Source organism: Typopeltis vanoorti, chromosome 5 (genome assembly GCF_054136105.1).
Source record: "Typopeltis vanoorti isolate ZY-2024b chromosome 5, IOZ_Tvanoo_1.0, whole genome shotgun sequence".
Lineage (NCBI taxonomy): Eukaryota > Metazoa > Arthropoda > Arachnida > Uropygi > Thelyphonidae > Typopeltis > Typopeltis vanoorti.
The window spans coordinates 119,468,234-119,486,313 of record NC_143553.1 but is presented as its reverse complement, the minus strand read 5'-3'; the positions used below and the strand labels follow the sequence as shown (position 1 = coordinate 119,486,313).

The 18,080-nt window shown below is 35.2% G+C and overlaps 1 pseudogene; it reads left to right on the top strand.

Moving 5' to 3' along the window:
• Positions 1-12,342, top strand: part of LOC150106758 (alpha-1A adrenergic receptor pseudogene) — a 38,671-nt pseudogene extending 26,329 nt beyond the window's left edge.
• The last annotated feature ends 5,738 nt before the right edge of the window (positions 12,343-18,080 follow it).

The following is an 18,080-nucleotide window of genomic DNA, read 5'->3' as shown; positions in this document are numbered from 1 at the left end:
TTGAGTGATCTGCTAGTATCGCCATGTCATCTGCGTAGAAAGCCATGATGGTTGATGGAGTGTTTGGGACATCTGAGTAAATATTGAAGAGTGGTGGGGATAAAAGGGAGCCTTGCAGGACACCTGCTGTGATTCTTCTTGCAGTGGATCTGAGGCCACGCAACTTAACTTGAAACTTTCGGTCTTTCAGACAAGAGTCTATGATTTTGATGAGGTTTATTGAGTATTTTGCAGTTATTAGTTTGTGGATGAGGCCTTTGTGCCACACTTTATCGAAGGCTTTCGCCACGTCCAGGAAGATTGCACCTACATGTTGTTTCCAATTGAATACGGTAATTATGTATTCTATAAGTCTGTGAACCTGTTGAGTTGTGCAGTGACCTATACGAAATCCAAATTGTTCTTTAGGTATTAGATCTAGTTTGTCCGATTCGTCTTGTAGGCGTTTTAGTATTACTTTTTCTGCTATTTTCCCCCGTCCTGACAAGAGGCTGATAGGTCTGTAATTCAGAGGGAACTGAGGTGCTTTCCCCGGCTTATGGATGAGGATTATATCTGCCTGCTTCCAGTGAGTGGGAAGTAGCTGAATCTTAGCATCGCGTTGATGATAGCCACTAGATGCATTATTGTTTTGTGAGGGAGTGCTTTTATAATTTTGTTTGAAATCTGATGAGGACCTGGTGCTTTTCTGTTGTTGAGGTTCTTGATGATTTGGTATATTTCCTTTGATGTAGTATAGCTTACGTCACGGCTGGTGGGATGATGAAGCGCAAGTCCGCATGAGTGTAGTTTGTTGAAATTGCAGCTCCTGGGCGTCTGCAAAGGCTTCTGCTTTTTCATCGTCTCGGTAGACTATGCCTATTTCTCCATGGATTGGTTGTATGTTGGGGTGATCGCTGCGAATGGTTTTAGTCATTTTCCATAATGAGTTATCTTCGGTGTTTAAGGAGTTTAGTTTCCTCTCCCATAGTTGATTCTTATGGTCTTTGATCGCATATCGGACTAGGTTTGTTGCTCTATTTAGTTCTTGTTTATCCTGGGGTGATAGTGTTGCATGGTATCGACGTCTGATCCTGTTTTTGTTGTGAATAAGCTTTAGAATCTCTTCTGGGAGCAGGTTGGCTTGAGCGGGAGTGGTAACTGTGGAGGCTGTTGCTAGTCCAGCTTGGATTGTGTTTTCCAATTTATTGATCGTTATGTCTACTTCTTTGGGTGAGGAGATGGTTGGGACCGGGCCTGTGAGGTTGTAGAGTTGCGTTGAACTTCTTGAAATTTGTGTAGGATTGACCGGGGATGATTTCTGCTTCCCCGCCTAGGCTAAGCAGAACCGGATTGTGGTCAGAGCTAAGATCATTAACAACCTGTAACTGGAAATGGTGCGGGGAGTTCCTGAAAATGGCTATATCCAGCACGTCAGGTTTGCCCAGTGGTCCGTAGTATGTTGGTTCAACAGGACCTGTTATGGTGATGTTTTTTTTTCATAACGAACTTGTGTGGGCTCTTCCCATTATTCTTGGTGTTTCTACTGTTCCACACAGGATGTTTTGCGTTTAGGTCTCCCACGACTATTATTGCTTCATTTGTGTCAAGGAGCTGTGAGATGTCCGAGGCTAGGAGTGGTTTGCCTGGAGGGTTGTAGACTGAATATAGTTTTAGACTACCTGTGTTGTTGGTGTGTATCTCAATTCCAGTTTCTTCCAGGTTTGTAGTTGTTATTTTCTTGATCTCATTGTATCTTATGCTTTTTTTTTGACAAAGATAGCCATTCCGTCCCCTCTGGCGTTGAGCCTGTCTGTCCGTCCTAAGTAGTGTGTAGTACCTTATTTTGGGATTGTCGCAAGGCCGAAGGTGCGTCTCGTTGACTGAAAGGATGTCTATTTTATATCGTTCAGTAAACTCTTCTAGTTCTAGGAGATTGTTGTTTAGTCCGTTAGCATTACAATATGCGATCTGTATTGAGTTAGCTGTGGTAACCGTGTTATCCATTAATCATGGAGAAGATGACGTATGTTCTTGAGGAATATGTTGGTGTCAGCCTGATTGGGATTTGTTTTGCTAAAGGCCGTTAACATCTCTCCTAGAGTGGCAGCTAAGATTGCTGCGGGTTTTGGTTGCAAGATGCCGGTTTGTTACTTGTAGAGATCGCAGAAGCGTATGATTTCTCGGGAATAACAGCCCGCGTTTTGATTTCTGGTGTAGGTTGTGTGGATCGCTTCTGAGTGGGCGGGGGTAGTGCCTCTCTAGTCTTCTGCAGGTTAGATGGATGGAGTGAACATCCGTTGTAGTTGGCTGGGTGTTGGTCGTCACAGTTTGCACACTTAGCGGGTGTGGTTCGCGGCTTAACGCAAGTGTGCGAGGGATGGTTGTCACCGCACTTAACGCGCTTGTAATCCTTTACATAGTTTTTGTGCATGCCCATATTTTTGGCAGCGATGGCATTGACCAGCTGAAGCCTTTCTTCTGAGAGGTTCGGTCTTGGTGACTAAGCTGCAGACTACCTTACGGTAATAAATTTCTGTATGGTCTTTACTAATCTCGACTAAGACCAGAGGCATGGGGCGCTTGTCTGCTCGGTACATGCGTGAAATCTTAATTGGCTCTAGGCCTTGTGATCTGAGGTCAGTAGCTATTTCTTCAGCTGGTATGGTTTCAGCCAGACCTCTGATGACTACTTTAGATTTTTTTCACTCTTAAGCTGAAACGTGTGATATGGGACTTTCAGTTCGTCCATAAGTCTGGTGAGCCGGCGGTAGTCCGAAGTACCTTCTGGTTGAATCCGGATCCCTTCATCTGTACTCTTTGCTGATGTAAATTTGATGTTTGTATTCTTCATCGTCTCTTCAATTAAAGACCATTTTTCTTTTGTTCTTAAAATTACTTGGAATCCTCTCTTTGGGTTGTGCCCTGGAGTCAGTCTGTATTCTTTCATCAGGTTGTGCTGTTAAGTTCATTGGAGCTGTTCTTCCCAAGGGTCGAGGTATTATTTCAGGTTCTGCAGCTGGCGACTCCTTCTTGCGCTTCTTTCTGCTGATAACCTGGTAGTCTGTAGAGTCATCTGAGTCCACTAGGGGCTGGTTGATAACTGACGACATAAGCTTCCTGGTGTTATCTTGAAAAATGCTGGGGAGAGGGGCAGGGGATTGGTAGTCATCTGATTCAATCTCTGCTATTTGGTGTATTGCTACCTTTCCTGGCCATTTTTCTTTGCAATAGGCCACCTACATGCTTGAAGACTGCCAATAGCTGTTTAAAGTGTAGCTCATCATATGGAGTGTCCATGATTTGTCTTAATGTGTGATTAGAAGAGAGAAAAGAGGTTGCTCAGGTGATCCGATCAACTTGCAAGTAATCCTGTCGACTTGAGGGTTCACTAGCAAATCCCGTAGACACGCGTAATGTAGGTGTCTACCAGCGAAACTGACAAATCCCGTAGACTTACGCCAGAGTCTACCAGCTAACTTATATGTAATCGCGAAAATAGTCGCAAATCGAAGAAAGCTTACCTCTAAATATCACTGCTACTTGATTGCGAATTCATATCTTTATATCTTTCGTCACTTCTTCCCCTACCAACAAGTGATTCAACACAATGAAGAAAATTCACAATCCACCATGATATCCGGTTACATTTTGTATCAATCTGAATATTATTTGTATTAAAGCAATCCAGAATATTTAGTTGTATTAAGATTTCTCTATTTTTTTAGAATTTTTAAAAATATTTAATAACTTTTTTAATTTTAAATAAAATAAATGATGTACATTATTATTTCTTAAAAATTATGCTTTTTAATATAAAATACTTTAAAAAGTGTTTTTAACTAGATTATTAAACCCAATACAATGTAGTGTGACATCGGGGTATTATCATTTTTAATATTATCATTATTATTATCATTATCAGGTTTTTTATGCTTACTAAGGGAATTGTTAACAGTAAGCAAAACTACAGGTTCGTTATTTCTCAATCCTTGAATTCCATTTGCAATGGGGATAATGGATCGAATTTTATATCATATTCATATCATACGATATCAGATGTAATATTACGAGATTTCTTCAAAAGAGCATTCATATTCTCTTTAGATGCAATTGCAAGATATTTCTCATAATTTAATTGATCAGGTTTGTGAGTGCTCAATTCTTGTTTGTAATGAACAAATCAGCAGTCATCAGAAGTAGCATGATAGAGTATGCATGCAGTGTAGTCAGGCGACTTCCATTAGGATTATATCACAGCTAACAATATATCGTTATCTAAAATATCACAGGAAGTTTCTTGGTTGTACTGAATCTCGCATTTAGTATAGGCGAAGGCCCAAGTCAATCAATTCGAACCACGGCATTAACACCAAAAAATTCATTATATTAAATTGATTTTAGCGTCAAGTATACACACCAACTAGATTATTATCTCACTTGACGCTACTAAAGTCAATCAACAATGAACATTAAATTGAAAAATTTCTCATCCATGAAAATTTGACCAATAGTGTTCTTTTATATTTTGACTTTAATTCGAAGTACGTTCTTTGTGAGGATTGTTTTAACCCCTGTGTGCGATGACTCTCTATCACGTCTGACAAGGTGCTTCTACTCGCGTGCCTTATATGCAGAAGTAAACTCTTTAATTTCATAAGTAGCATTTGTAAAATTAACTTGGAATGTGATCAGACAGAGGAAACTTCACTCAATGACTTTCTCTGTTTGAATTAAAACCGGAGTTACATATATGTCGTCCCAGTGACCTCCAGCTATGGGTTCTTGGACTACTTGGAGTGTCAAATAATAATAATAATAATAATAATAATAATAATAATAATAATAATAATAATAATAATAATAATAATAATAATAATAATAACTATAAATGTTAAGAAGTCCTGTTTTGGACAGAGTTAGAAGTACTACATATTGTCTGTAAACTAGGATGTCGACTAAAGCCGCAATGGCGTGGGATTTAAGAAACTAAAATTTGTAAAATCTTTGTAAAATATAGATTTGCAATGTTTGAATCTCTAAGATAGGCGGTCCCAAATGGTATGCGTTATTTGCGCCCAAGGATGTCCTTGCTCATAAAGTATTCTGCAGTATCTCTTCCGTGATAAACAATGCCTAACAGCCCTTTTGTTTATTTTTTTTCTTTTTTTTTTCTCCTTCTTCAACTTCAATAATTTCCTTGATTAAATTCTTTTGTTTACAGGAAGACACAGACCTTCTTTCGTTAAAAAAAATCGCTATAAATAGTTTCGACAAATACTTCGAATGTATTTTCTGCTCACCAGCTGGATTCTTCCTATAGAATTTGATATTAAAAAATTAATAATTTCTTATTTCACTCACCTTATACCCATCGCATTTGGTACTGAGTCTGATAGCTATGTCTGGCTTAGCAGAAAAACTCTATTTGAAGATTATATTCAGAGACATACGTGTACTGAAATAAGACATCTCTGAAGCTTTGCAGACAGTTTATAGCCCCAGCAGAATGTGTTTATTATTCAAAAATCCTTCATTCCTCTTTAATAAGTGGGACGACGTGAAAACATGAAAACAAGACTTTCTTCGAATGATCTGTCGAAACCCAGACAAAAACATCATTCGATGAAAAATATACCATATTTTGAATAAGAATTTCCTTTTGAATTAAGAAGGGCAACTGCCCTTCTTAATTCAAAAGGAACGTCTTCTTAAAGAGAAGAAGAAAACACCATACAACAAGTCCATCGATTTTTGCAGACCTTCACCCTAACACTTTATGAAAATGGTTTCGGGGGATTGTCTGTCAGACTCAACAGAAAGTGAAGATTACCACCATGACCTTAATATTGTGAAAACATTGAAAGAACAGCAACTTCACGGCTCAGTATTCATTAACGTTGAATTTGAATGTGCATATCTTTTGAAACATTATGGTAAACTCTCTAAGCAAATTCTTCGCAATCTTAGAAAGGTAAACTTAGAAATAATTTAATGTTTCTTATTTTATAAAATATAAAATTTTATTATTATTATTATTATTATTATTATTATTATTATTATTATTATTATTATTATTATTATTATTATAAAATTATTTTATTATAAAATAAAGATATTCAACTTTAGGTTTGGAGTTTTAGGCTAAATTTTTCTTCTCTTCTTTTTACTAGACTGTAGTGTATACTTTATTTATATATTTATATAGAACTAAATTTACTATATATAAATGAACAAATATGAGGCAAGTATTTTAAAAATATAAAAGCAGATACCGTTAATTAGTAACTTACCTTAACACTTCATTGGCATCACCTTATTAACTTGAGATGGATATCTGCAAATGATTTAAGAGAATGCTAGCTCTCTAGACGAGTTATGCATGGCTTAACCCCTTAGTCTAACCAGCTGCCATAGGATTAGCTAACTTTCTTAGGTGGAAATGTCTTACGAAACTTATTATTAGGATGCGATTAAGTAAAATGACATTCTCCACAGTTGCACGATATTTTCAGAACTCTGAAATAGGTATGTATGCATTCATCGAGGAGCGTCACCATAATTTCTCCATCTTGCTATTTCAAACGGGGTAGACTTTTATACAGAGTTCTGCGACCTGCCGACTTCTTCATATAACTAATACTATACAACCCAACTTTACACAAATAGTTGGAATGAGATTATATTTTTATTCATCAAAATGTAATTTGTATTAAAGAGTTTTTTTTTTTTTTTGCAATTTGGCTCTTTGTTGTGATGACCTTTTAATATAAGACTTGATTAATTTGTTAAATGATGGTTTTACCTCAGTGTCGTTAATTTACTAAGTGTACCACTTTCATCTATTATTCGCATATATATTTGTGTTTGAATCTTGTTGTGAAGAGATATCAGACTACATTGAGTCAATTCTGTAAAGGAGAGTTCGATTATTTCGAGCAACTTCTAGAAAGTATATTGGTCGGAATTACAGCAGAAGAAATTAAGGCCGTGATTTGTGTGCTGGGCAGCCTGTGTTCATGAGTCTAGTTTCCCTGTTTTATGAGATGAAAAATCAGAGGATCGAGGTGGAAAAAACTTATCATCTCCATATGATATCGATTAACTCGACTTCAGTTGAAAAAACTCAATAAAGGTTCCTCAGATAAGAGTACTTTTTTTTAGCGCGAACACCTTGAATTTGGCTGTTCATGTACCGATGACTACAGAAATGGTACACCTTTTCTGTCTGGAAATTCTGATTTTTTTATTTATTTCTAAAACCAAGTATACCGGATTATTATTATTTCCTTACTTACTTTCCACCAGGAGAATACTTAATTCCATACAGCTACTGTTTGAAATAGAATTTCGGTTTATCAGGTAAAAATTCAGAACGCTCAAAGAAAAGCAAATTCAAAGCCACACGCAGAGACAGTGAGAAAAGAAAAGAAAATAAAATAACACGTAATTGATATACTGAGCAATCAATGTGGCCAAACTGATGCTCATAACACGAGAATCATCAACCCAAGTATGGGTTTCTATTTGGAGACTTTACCACTAAACCTGTGTCTTCTAGGGATTTAAAAAAATACTGTATTATAGACTCGTCGTACGCAATAATGAACTGGTGACAAGTTTGCTATCATATCTCAAATTACACAGTTTACACTGAAGCCTACGTTTGTGGTTCATATACGAGGGTGGTCTGAAAAGTTCTAGGCCTCGACCATAGATGGCAACACTATCGGCAAGAATTTTCTTTCTAAGTTGGTACATATGTTATAAGAATTCATGTGAAATTGCAAGTCATTCTATCAAGTACTTTGGTTTATATTTATACAGCGGTCTGAAGCTAAAGTGTTCCCTGTGTCCCTTGAAATAGATACAATTGAGTATCATGCAGTTATAAAATTCCTTGTAAGAGAAGGTTTAACGACAAAAAAATACGTGGGAAGTTCATAAAAGTTTATGGTCACTCTTCTCCTTCGTTTTCGATAATTAAGAAATGGGCTGCGAGTTTAAACGTGGCCGTACCAGCCTTGAAGATGATCCACGTGAAGGACGTCCAAAAAGTGTAACAACACCAGAAATCACTGATCAAGTGCACGAGGTATTGGATGACCGGTGAGTCAAATTGCGTAAAATTTCTGATACTATTGGCATTTCAAAAAAACGTGTAGGATATATTTTGCATGAAGAATTGCAAGATATATGCAATAAATGAAAAATCTTTGCTCAAGATGGGCGCCGCGCTTGTTCACAGCAGATCAAAATGCATTCCCATGAAAATCTCTAAAGAGTGCTTGGAGCGTTTTAACAAGAATTAAACTGATTTTGTACGTCGATTTATTATTATGGATGAGACTTGGATTCACCATTACATACCAGAATCCAAACAGCAGTGAAAACAGGAAGTTCGTTCTATCAGCAGGAAAGGTTATGGTGTTTTGGGATGCTAAAGGCATTTTGTTTATTAGTTATCTTGTAAAGGGTAAAACAATAACCTGGGATTATTATTCCGATCTTTTAACCAGAGTAGAAGAAAAAATTCGTGAGAAAAGATCCGATTTGCAGAAGAAAAAATCATCTTTCATCAGTACAATGCACCTGCCCACAAAGGTGGGCAGGTGCATTGTCCACCTTTGTGGGCAGGTGTTTTGGCAATGGGAAAATTAAGGGATATGCACTCTGAATTGTTGGAACATTCACGCTATTCCCGAGATTTGGCTCCCTCTGACTTCTGTCTCTTCCCAAAACTAAAAATCTTACTCGCTGGTCGTCGTTTTTCTTCGGTGATTGCAGCTATAGAGGTATTTTGCAGATCTTACTGAGAAACACTACAGGGACGGGATAATGGCGCTGAAGCATTTCTGGAATAAATATAATCATTTTAAGGGAGATTATGTTGAAAAATAAAATAATTTTGAAATTATAAATTCGTTTTTTCATTGTTAGGCCGAGAACTTTTCAGACCACCCACGTATATATATATATTCGACAAAGGGCTTATTGTGGGTGCTCGTCTGGCTGGACCTATGATTTTTGAAAACAACAAAGCTGACTGGTTTCTCAAAAGATGGGATATTCCGGGTGTTTAATCAGCGGGAAAATAACCCACATTGTTTGTATAAGAGGCATAACTATGGTCCTAAGACAGCCTATCAGGAACGAGATCGCCGTCGTATGAGAAGGCTTTCCGAAAACAGAACTTCCTGTGCGCAGAAATTGACCGAAGCATTTAATGAAGGCTGCTCCCGATCCATATTTCACTGAACTATGCGAGGAGAATTGAAGAGAATCGGTATTGGCAGTCGCATGCATATATGAAAGATATGGAAACCATTGATTTCTGTGAAGTTTCTAATTATTTTTAGGGGGGGGCGGTCGAGGCACTTTTTTAAATTCTGATTATTATTATTATTATTATTATTATTATTATTATTATTATTATTACATTTACATTTTTGTCACCGTATTGTAGCAGATAAGTACAGGTCTCTTCTATAATTAATTTTTTCAATAACTAACAAAACTAAAAAAAAATGTAAAGAACGTTTTAAACAATTACGTGTCTCTTGGCATACATCGACTGATTTCTTAGAGCCGTGGTTATTGTCACAGTTAGAAATAGCACGTTCATGCATTAGCGTAATAATTTGTAATAAAAGTAATGGCTGTGAGCTGCGTGTTAGTTTTTTAAAAGCCTCTGCAACAAAAAGAATTGAAACAAATCGATAAAATTGAAGTAATTTATCCAAAATTTGGATTTTGATGCACCGCCGACGAAGAAGCGATGTAAAACCGTTTGGATAAATATCATAAAGAATACCAGAAGAAACAAACGTAGAATTTTGCGAAAATAAACGTAAATCTTTAAAATTTTCAGATAAAATAATACGTGGTATGACGTAAGATGAAAATATGAAAGATTTGGAAGTTTCGTATCTTCCCTCATCTTCGCAAAGTAGGTTTTGACTTCATAAAAACGCTGTCTTCCTGGTGAGGAGTCCCATCTACGGCTAAAAATTACAAACATAGAACTGGCTCTCATCAAATTAATTTCTTCCCATCAAAAATAATTTTATTCTTCTCATTAAACTTTTTTTTATAATTGGAAATTTAAATTTCATAATTTTTTATCTACTGTATGTATATTGGATTCGTATAAATAAAAATGTATTTAACAATTTAAAACATGTTTCAAATATTTGTAGCATTTATAACACAAATGCTAAATAAGAAATATCTTTATTGTGATTAGTATACAGCACCTCATCTATTGTTAATGATATATACAGTTGCCATGATTCCATGGAAATATTAATTACGTCAAAAAACATTTAAGTGTCTTATTATATACAAAGATATTGCATATCGTGCTAAAAATGAAAATTGCAAAATGTAAATACAATGTGAAAAAAATATAAAATAATGAACTTGCTATCTCCTTTTTACAATCTATGTCTTTGTAATTAATTAAAATTTCAACAACTGCTTTTAATACTGTACAACAATTCCTCTCATATTTTTGCTTTTCGAATACAGTTGTGTTGATTAACTTGATCTGTTTTTTTTTTTTTTTTCAATTGATATGGCAGGGTAACTTAAAATTATTGTGATAAAAATCAACTAAAAATTCTAAAGAGTTTGCTTACTGGTCTTAGATGCATGATTTTATCTGGACGATTGATGTGACCATCAATCTGTTTATTGGAGGCCTGTATAAATTTTGATTTTCTTTTTGAAATTATAAAACACATTTGTGAAGTCATATTGAATGAACGAAATGCCTGGCGTATTAACAATGCAAATGCTTACACTTGAATGCTTTGTTACAAAGGCGGAAACTGCTGTTGCCATGACAGCGTCCAAATATTAATAATAATATCATAATTTTTTGTACTTCTCAATTAAAACAAAAAGAATTTAAGTATTTTATTATATAAGAATATACACGCAAAGTGGAAAAAAATAATTACCTTCAAAATGTATTTATGACCAATTGGCTGGAAAGCGGACATTATCCATTATCCTTATAAGAGTGGTCATTTTCTTATCATAATCACACCCACGAAAGGTTAGAGACCAACAATACATCAGTGACTATGATGGGCAGACAAAATAGACGCAAATGTATAGTAGACCTTACTGAAACGTTTACCATGACAGAATTCTCTGTCTTCTCATTTATATAGCATTCAGATGACTTTTTCCTGCTCCACCGAAGCTGTCTGACTGACCCATAATTTTGTGGTAACCACGTGACGTGGAGGCAGTCTGATTTCCACTTTTTTGCGTTGGAGGTTGAAATTCATTACTGAATCAAAGGAAACTGCGACTAATACAGGAGAGTAAGAGAAATTTCCACTCGTATAGAATAATATATGATAGCAAGTGAAATATCAACTAATACTGAATAATATAATTTGAGTGTGAAAAGCAAAATATCAACTAATATAGGATAATCTGAATTAATAATGATAATTCAAACACACAAAATGCTGGCTTGCTTTCAAACGAGATGAGAACTTATTGTTCAAAGATAGTAAGATGTAATATAAATACAATAAGTAAACATTTCATCAGTCTGTTTTGACTATAAAAATGATCCAGGAATTGTATTTATCCAGAGCCGCCTTCAGTTTTAGGTGGACTACGAGTACCAAGATATTAACATAAATATTATTACAGATGCTAGATAGCATTTCACTATATATGAAAAAAAAAAAAACAGGAAAGTGAAGTAAAGTATTTTTGCTTTATAGTGGAGGATATTATGGATCCAGTCATATTTTATAGCCAAATATTGAAAGCTTATTGAATAAAGACATTTTTCCTCTTTAGGGTTTTCCTGTCTGATGAGAACCAAAAGCTCAATACAGCTGTGAGGACCTAATTTAAACATCGTGCAAAGCTTGACATTTTAACAATAAGTGCATACACCAATGCAACTCTGATGCCGAGGATGATATTCTCACAAGCTCTCTGGTAAATTTCGAAGCTTTTCAGATTCTTTCTACATTTGGCTATAAAATATCGATGGATCCATAATATCGGTCATTTTAATAGCTTGCTTATGCCAAATTAAATCCTTTCAGCTGTATATTTTTCCATTATTTTCTTTCCCCAAAGCAACTCTGTGACATAATTATTCTTGTTTCATTATCAGGTGCTTTTTGTGAAGGATGTCATATTCCAGATCTAGTCTTCGATTTCTGCTTTTGGACCGGTTATTTCAATAGCTGCTTGAACCCTATAATTTACGCTTCTTCGAGTAAACACTTCAAATGTGAATTCAGACGTCTTCTCAAGTGCGAGTGTTTACTGACGTCCAGGAGTTCTCTTACTTCCACCAGGGCCAATCCCAACGTATGGTAGAGAACACGTATTAAAAGATAGAAATGTGCAGAACTTATAATTCAAGATTATTTTTTCAACAGAGTGATAAATGATTATAAGCCTATTAGGTAAACTGATGTAGAAGATTCAATGTTATTTTAAATATATGCTAAATGTATTTTTGACTTTAAGCTTATCGGTAGTAGCTTTTGGTACCTACTGTATTTTGCAAGTTACTTCAGGATATTTTATTACTAATACGAACCTGGACAATGTTAGATTATTATAAGGGGAGTGTCTCTTAATTTTCATGCTAGCCTTGTTGTAAAAAGACGTTAGATATAAAACTTACCAAAATGCAACAACACATATTTGTCAGAACATGGAAATAGTTATTATATTTTTATAGAACAATTTGTTGTGGTAATACTTTAATTTGGGATATTTTTACTTTATAAATTAAATGTAAAATAAAGCCAAAACCTTTGAACTTATGAAATTAAATGAGAATGAATGAAACAAAATAGTTCACAATTAGCTTTATAAGTAAGTTGAGTTTAGGATGCCTTTTTAAACATTATAAAAATTATAATGTTATATAGGCCTGTGGTGTACTTTATCGCATAAGACACTATTTCACACCTTCACAGCTAACTCTATACTAAGCCCAAATCTGCCAACCATGGAATATTGGTCCCCATATTTGGAATGGTGCACCCAAATCTTCTCCAAGATTGCTCTGCTCGATTCTATACCGACGAGGACAATCCGGCTAATTAATGATCCCTCTCTCACAGACATTCAGTTTCTGTCTTGTGCCTCTTCTGCGGATACTTTTATGGACAGCGCTTTGATGAATTAGTCACTATTATTCCTCCACTCTCCTTCAAAATCATTAAAATAAGGGCAACTGCTACCCAGCACCCTTTTACAATCCATCTTAAAACTCACCAAACAAACTTCACTGCCTCCACCTTCATCCCATCTACTTCCGTCCTTTCGAACAGTCTTCCCTCACTCTGCCTTCCACAAAGATTACAATCCTCAACTGTTCAAACAAAATGTGAACTGACTCCTCCTTTTTTCTATTCCTCTTACCCACACATGGGCACAAGTGTGCTACAGGTCTTGTGGCCTCTTGTGTGTGGACTAGATATAAAAAGCCGTATGATGCCCAAGAAAGACCGTTCTGAGTTCGATTCTCTAGTCTCCCACTATAGGAACGTTTTTTAGCCTTTCTTCAACAGATCCCGAATTAGTTTATCTATGGCAGGGGCACGGATTTTTTTCTCCTGTAAACTCAAAAAATCGACAACGCAGAACCCATGCTATTTCAGACAATAATATTTTTGGTGATCAGATAATTACTAAAAATAAGACACTGATCTACAAAACCATGATTAGCCCGATACTAACTTACCGGTCATCATCTTGAGGGAGAGAGTATGGTTGTCCAATTCTTCTGTTGGCTTTTGTGCACACAAAATTGGCATGTGGCCTTTGAATTTGTGACATTGCTCCCGCTAACGTCTAAGTATTTGGCTAGAGGTTGGTAAGGAATCGCGTACCGAACATGACTACTGCTGCGAGAGCAGCACATCTTGTGAGAACTGCGGATGCTCTTTTCTAGATTGAAGTTAATACACCACTTATTGAGCCAATCCTTTAGTTCAAGGACAGCAGAGTGCAAATTTTCCGTTATTACAATGCTTTTTTCGAATGCGAAATCTTTAGGAGCAGGATCATAGTCCCGCTCTTAATGATCTGACCATTCGAACATTACCATCAGCCTATGATAGTCAAAGAAGTTGCAAAGAAATTCAGCTATAAAAATGTTGAAAAGTAATGGAAAGAGTTTCAGTCATTGTAATTGAGGCTATTGAGATATGATTTAATGGGTAGAATGATATATGGAGCGAATTTATTTCTCAGTAATTTATGGAACAGACCATGATAACATAACTTGTCGAATGTTTGCGATGTCCAAAGAAAATTGCCACAGTGTTGTCGCTATTCGTGATCTATATTGATATATTCATTTACTTTGTTCATTTCATGTGTTATATAACCTTTTGGGGAATCCAAACTGTTCGTATGGTACAACTCGTATTTTCTCTGTAGCTTCCTGAAATTGCTAGAGGAAACTTGTTCAGAGATCTTCGATGCATAACAGCAGTCTAAAAGTATGATAGTTCTGAAGAAGTTAACAGGTTTAGAGATTAAGAAAATTCAAACAATGTCTAGCATTATGGGATGTAATAAAATTCCTGTATTGTATTTATGAAGGAAAATAAGTCGCTGTTCCTCTTTTGAAGAAAGCATTTGTTAACGAGTTGGAGATCTCGTCCGGTACTGGAATTTCTTGTGGGATGCACTGCTGCTCCAAACTGATGGTGAAAGCTTCTGCTGTTTCTAGATCACTGTAGGTTATCTCTCGTTCGTCGTGGATGGGAGAAAGAGGTCTTTTTTTCGTCACCAAAAGCCCTCATCATTCTTCATACAGAATTGTTTTCCTTATTAAAGGAGTGCAACGTCGATTCCCATTGCTGATTCCAATTTTAAGCATACTGGACGAAGTTCATTGTCCTATAGTTCTTGCCAATAAACTTCCACTATTGCTCTGTGGTTATTGCCGTCCTACTTATTTTACGCTTTAGATCTTTAATTTCTCTCAATAAGTGCCCACAGTGTAGTGAAGTCGAGGTAACGGATATTAGAACAGTTGATATTTGCTTTTCTAGGTTGAAGACTGCCAATTTGTTTTCCTTTAGATTTACGATTTGGGTTAAGTTCTTGAAGAGCAGCCTCCAGTTAACAGACGAAGGATAGTCTAGAATGATATGTTCTGAGCCTAGCTGGAATATAATGCGGTTGTTCTGAGTTGGGGTCGTCTATCGCACACAGTTGCCATGCGTATGTCAATTCACAAATTCACAAATTTGTGAATTTGTGAATATTATTTGTTTCTATAATTTAAATTATATGTTTATTCTCTCTTGTTTTTGGTTTGTTTTATTGATGATGTTTAATTTTCGACATTTTTATTAAATAGAATTTATTTTAGTTAAGTAAGCATTAAAATTAAAGTGTACACTCTTAATAGAATCGTTATGATCTAGAGTAAAAAAAAAATTAAATTCATCATAGTATGGACCGTCTCTATGCTTGTGTGAACATTTCTATGAAAGCTAAATGTTAATGTGATTGTAAGAAAACTCTGATTCCAAATATTAACAAACATCAAAGCAGATTGCAGTGAGATATCTCAGTATCAACTAGTGATTTTGTGCTGATCAGCGAAAAACGTTCGTCGTAGTACTTACAATCAGGGGCGGCTCGTGCGTAGGTACTACGGAACTGCAGCACCCCCAATTTTTCTCGCTATATAAATATAATTATTAATTTATTTATATTTGCTTGTAATATTTAATTTTATCATCAACAATCCTATGCAATTCTCTTATTTTGTATAAAAATGATAAAAATCCATCTTGTAGCACTTAGGAGGGCGAAGGACGCTAGCAGCACTGTGTTTACCACAGTGTCATATTGCTACGCGCGCAAGCATATGCACGCCATAGTGAGGTGTGAGCTACTAGCGTAATGCGGCACTGTCCGTCGCGCAGTTCCACTGTTGTTTATATGCAGTTTGCGTCAGTGGTAGAGTGTTCGTAGTGCTTATCGTGTTTACTCAGTCTCTTTAAATATTTGTACGTTACTATTAAAGACATAACATTTGTTATAGTTTTTATTTTAGAACATTATTGGGGTTATGATAATAGATTTTATTTTTAAGTAATTTTGAAATATACTAAACTGTATAATTTTATCGGTAATAAACAATATTTTTTCATGTTTAATTTTTTTTTTAATTTTTACCGTAATTTTGATATTTTATCGAAACACGTATACACTGTACTTACAATGTGTATGTATATGTCGAAAGTTGCAGCGCCCTCACGATTTCAAGCCACGAGCCGCCACTGCTTACAATTCTAATAAATATTGTTTTCTGTGAAAAAATACCATTTCCAGCAACTCATGTTGTAAGAGATATGTGCACTGCGATTAAAGAAACATCATTTTCAATACCTAAGTAATTTTTCCCAGGTAATTTTTTATTCTTTAATCTGTTTAGTTATATAGTGTTAATATTTTAAAGAAAAACACATTGAATTAAAGGTGTTTTGTTTTCAAATTAAGGAAATATATTAAATTCCTTTACAATTTATTGAATTTATTAAAACATTCATTGAATTCTACTTTAATTTCAAATTCAATTTTTGAATTTGAAAATGTATTCTGAATGTATCAAATACATGAAATATGTGTCAATGAAAGTTGTCTTTTTTTTTCCTCTAGAAGGATTTCAAAGCTAATATGAAATAAAATAAAATAATAATAATAATAATAATAATAATAATAATAATAATAATAATAATAATAATAATAATAATAATAATAATAATGATGTGTTTGTATAATGTGATTTATGGGAGATTTCCAATGTTGCATCATTAAAAATAATAAGAATAATGTGTTTCAATTACATTTGTCTGATAAAAAAAATGCAATATAATAATCCTATTTAATATCAGCCATGAAATAAATATTTTCGTGAAATAAAATTTTGCTTATTTCCAAATACACAACAATAATACATCGTTATTGACATCAAATAAACATCATTTCAATGAATTATAAATATGATATAGATATAGATATATATTATAACAATAGATGATATATATAAAATAGTTTTGTATATATTATATATATATATTTATTTATGTATACATCGTAATTCTTGAGCTATTTTTTTATAAAAATAAACTTTATTTATCACACCTATATATAAATTATATTGTAATAAGATAATAATTCATGAGACTTTCAGGAGAAAAAATGGCGGCCCGTGTGTTAGTGTTTTGTGTAGTGTATTACTGATGATGAAATTAAAGAGTCAGCTGAGTCATTGTGTTGTTAATTAGTGGCGATAGTTTTGAATGATAAATGATATATACAGAGGTAAGTGTTCTTCATTTTCTAAGGTTTTTTAAGGTGAAATATTTGCTACCGTTGCTGGTAGATCGATTTGATCTACGGGATATATATATAATAGAGTAACATTTTATTGCTGGTAGACACCTAAGAGTGTCTACGGGATCTGCTAGTGGATCCTCAAAAGTTCACAGGATTGTCTTTGCCTGCTTGGGGCACCTGAGGGACCTCTACTCTTTCTCCATCTGTGTATCAACACATTTTTATTTCTTGAAATGACAAAACTTCTAAATGAGACCCAATTCGAAGAAGTCTACAGGGAATTCCTCAGACTGGGAAAGCTACTGAGTGATAACTGGCCGGGAAAGGTTAAACTGTATGACACGTTTCCCCCTGAATGTGTCTCAGACGCTGTCGCTGAAGATCATTTAGAGTCGATGCCTTCTACTCCTTCAGACTTTGCAGAAGTGCGTGCTCACAAAGTCGTCGCTGAAGATCATTTAGAGTCGATGCCTTCTACACCTTCAGACTTTGTAGAAGTGCGTGCTCGCAAAAAGCGAAGAACAACAGAAGAACCGCACAATGACAATACTGTAATGGAACAGGATTCTCAGGGTTCGGACGCCGCTACCTCTCCCAAAGAAAAGGTGCCTCCGGTCATCCTTAGAGAAAAACAAAAGTGGGCAGCTTTACGATCCACAATGTCCAATCTGCATATTGGCTTCATTAAGGCCAAAAACATGGATGAAGGCATAAAGATTCAGCCAGCAACAGTG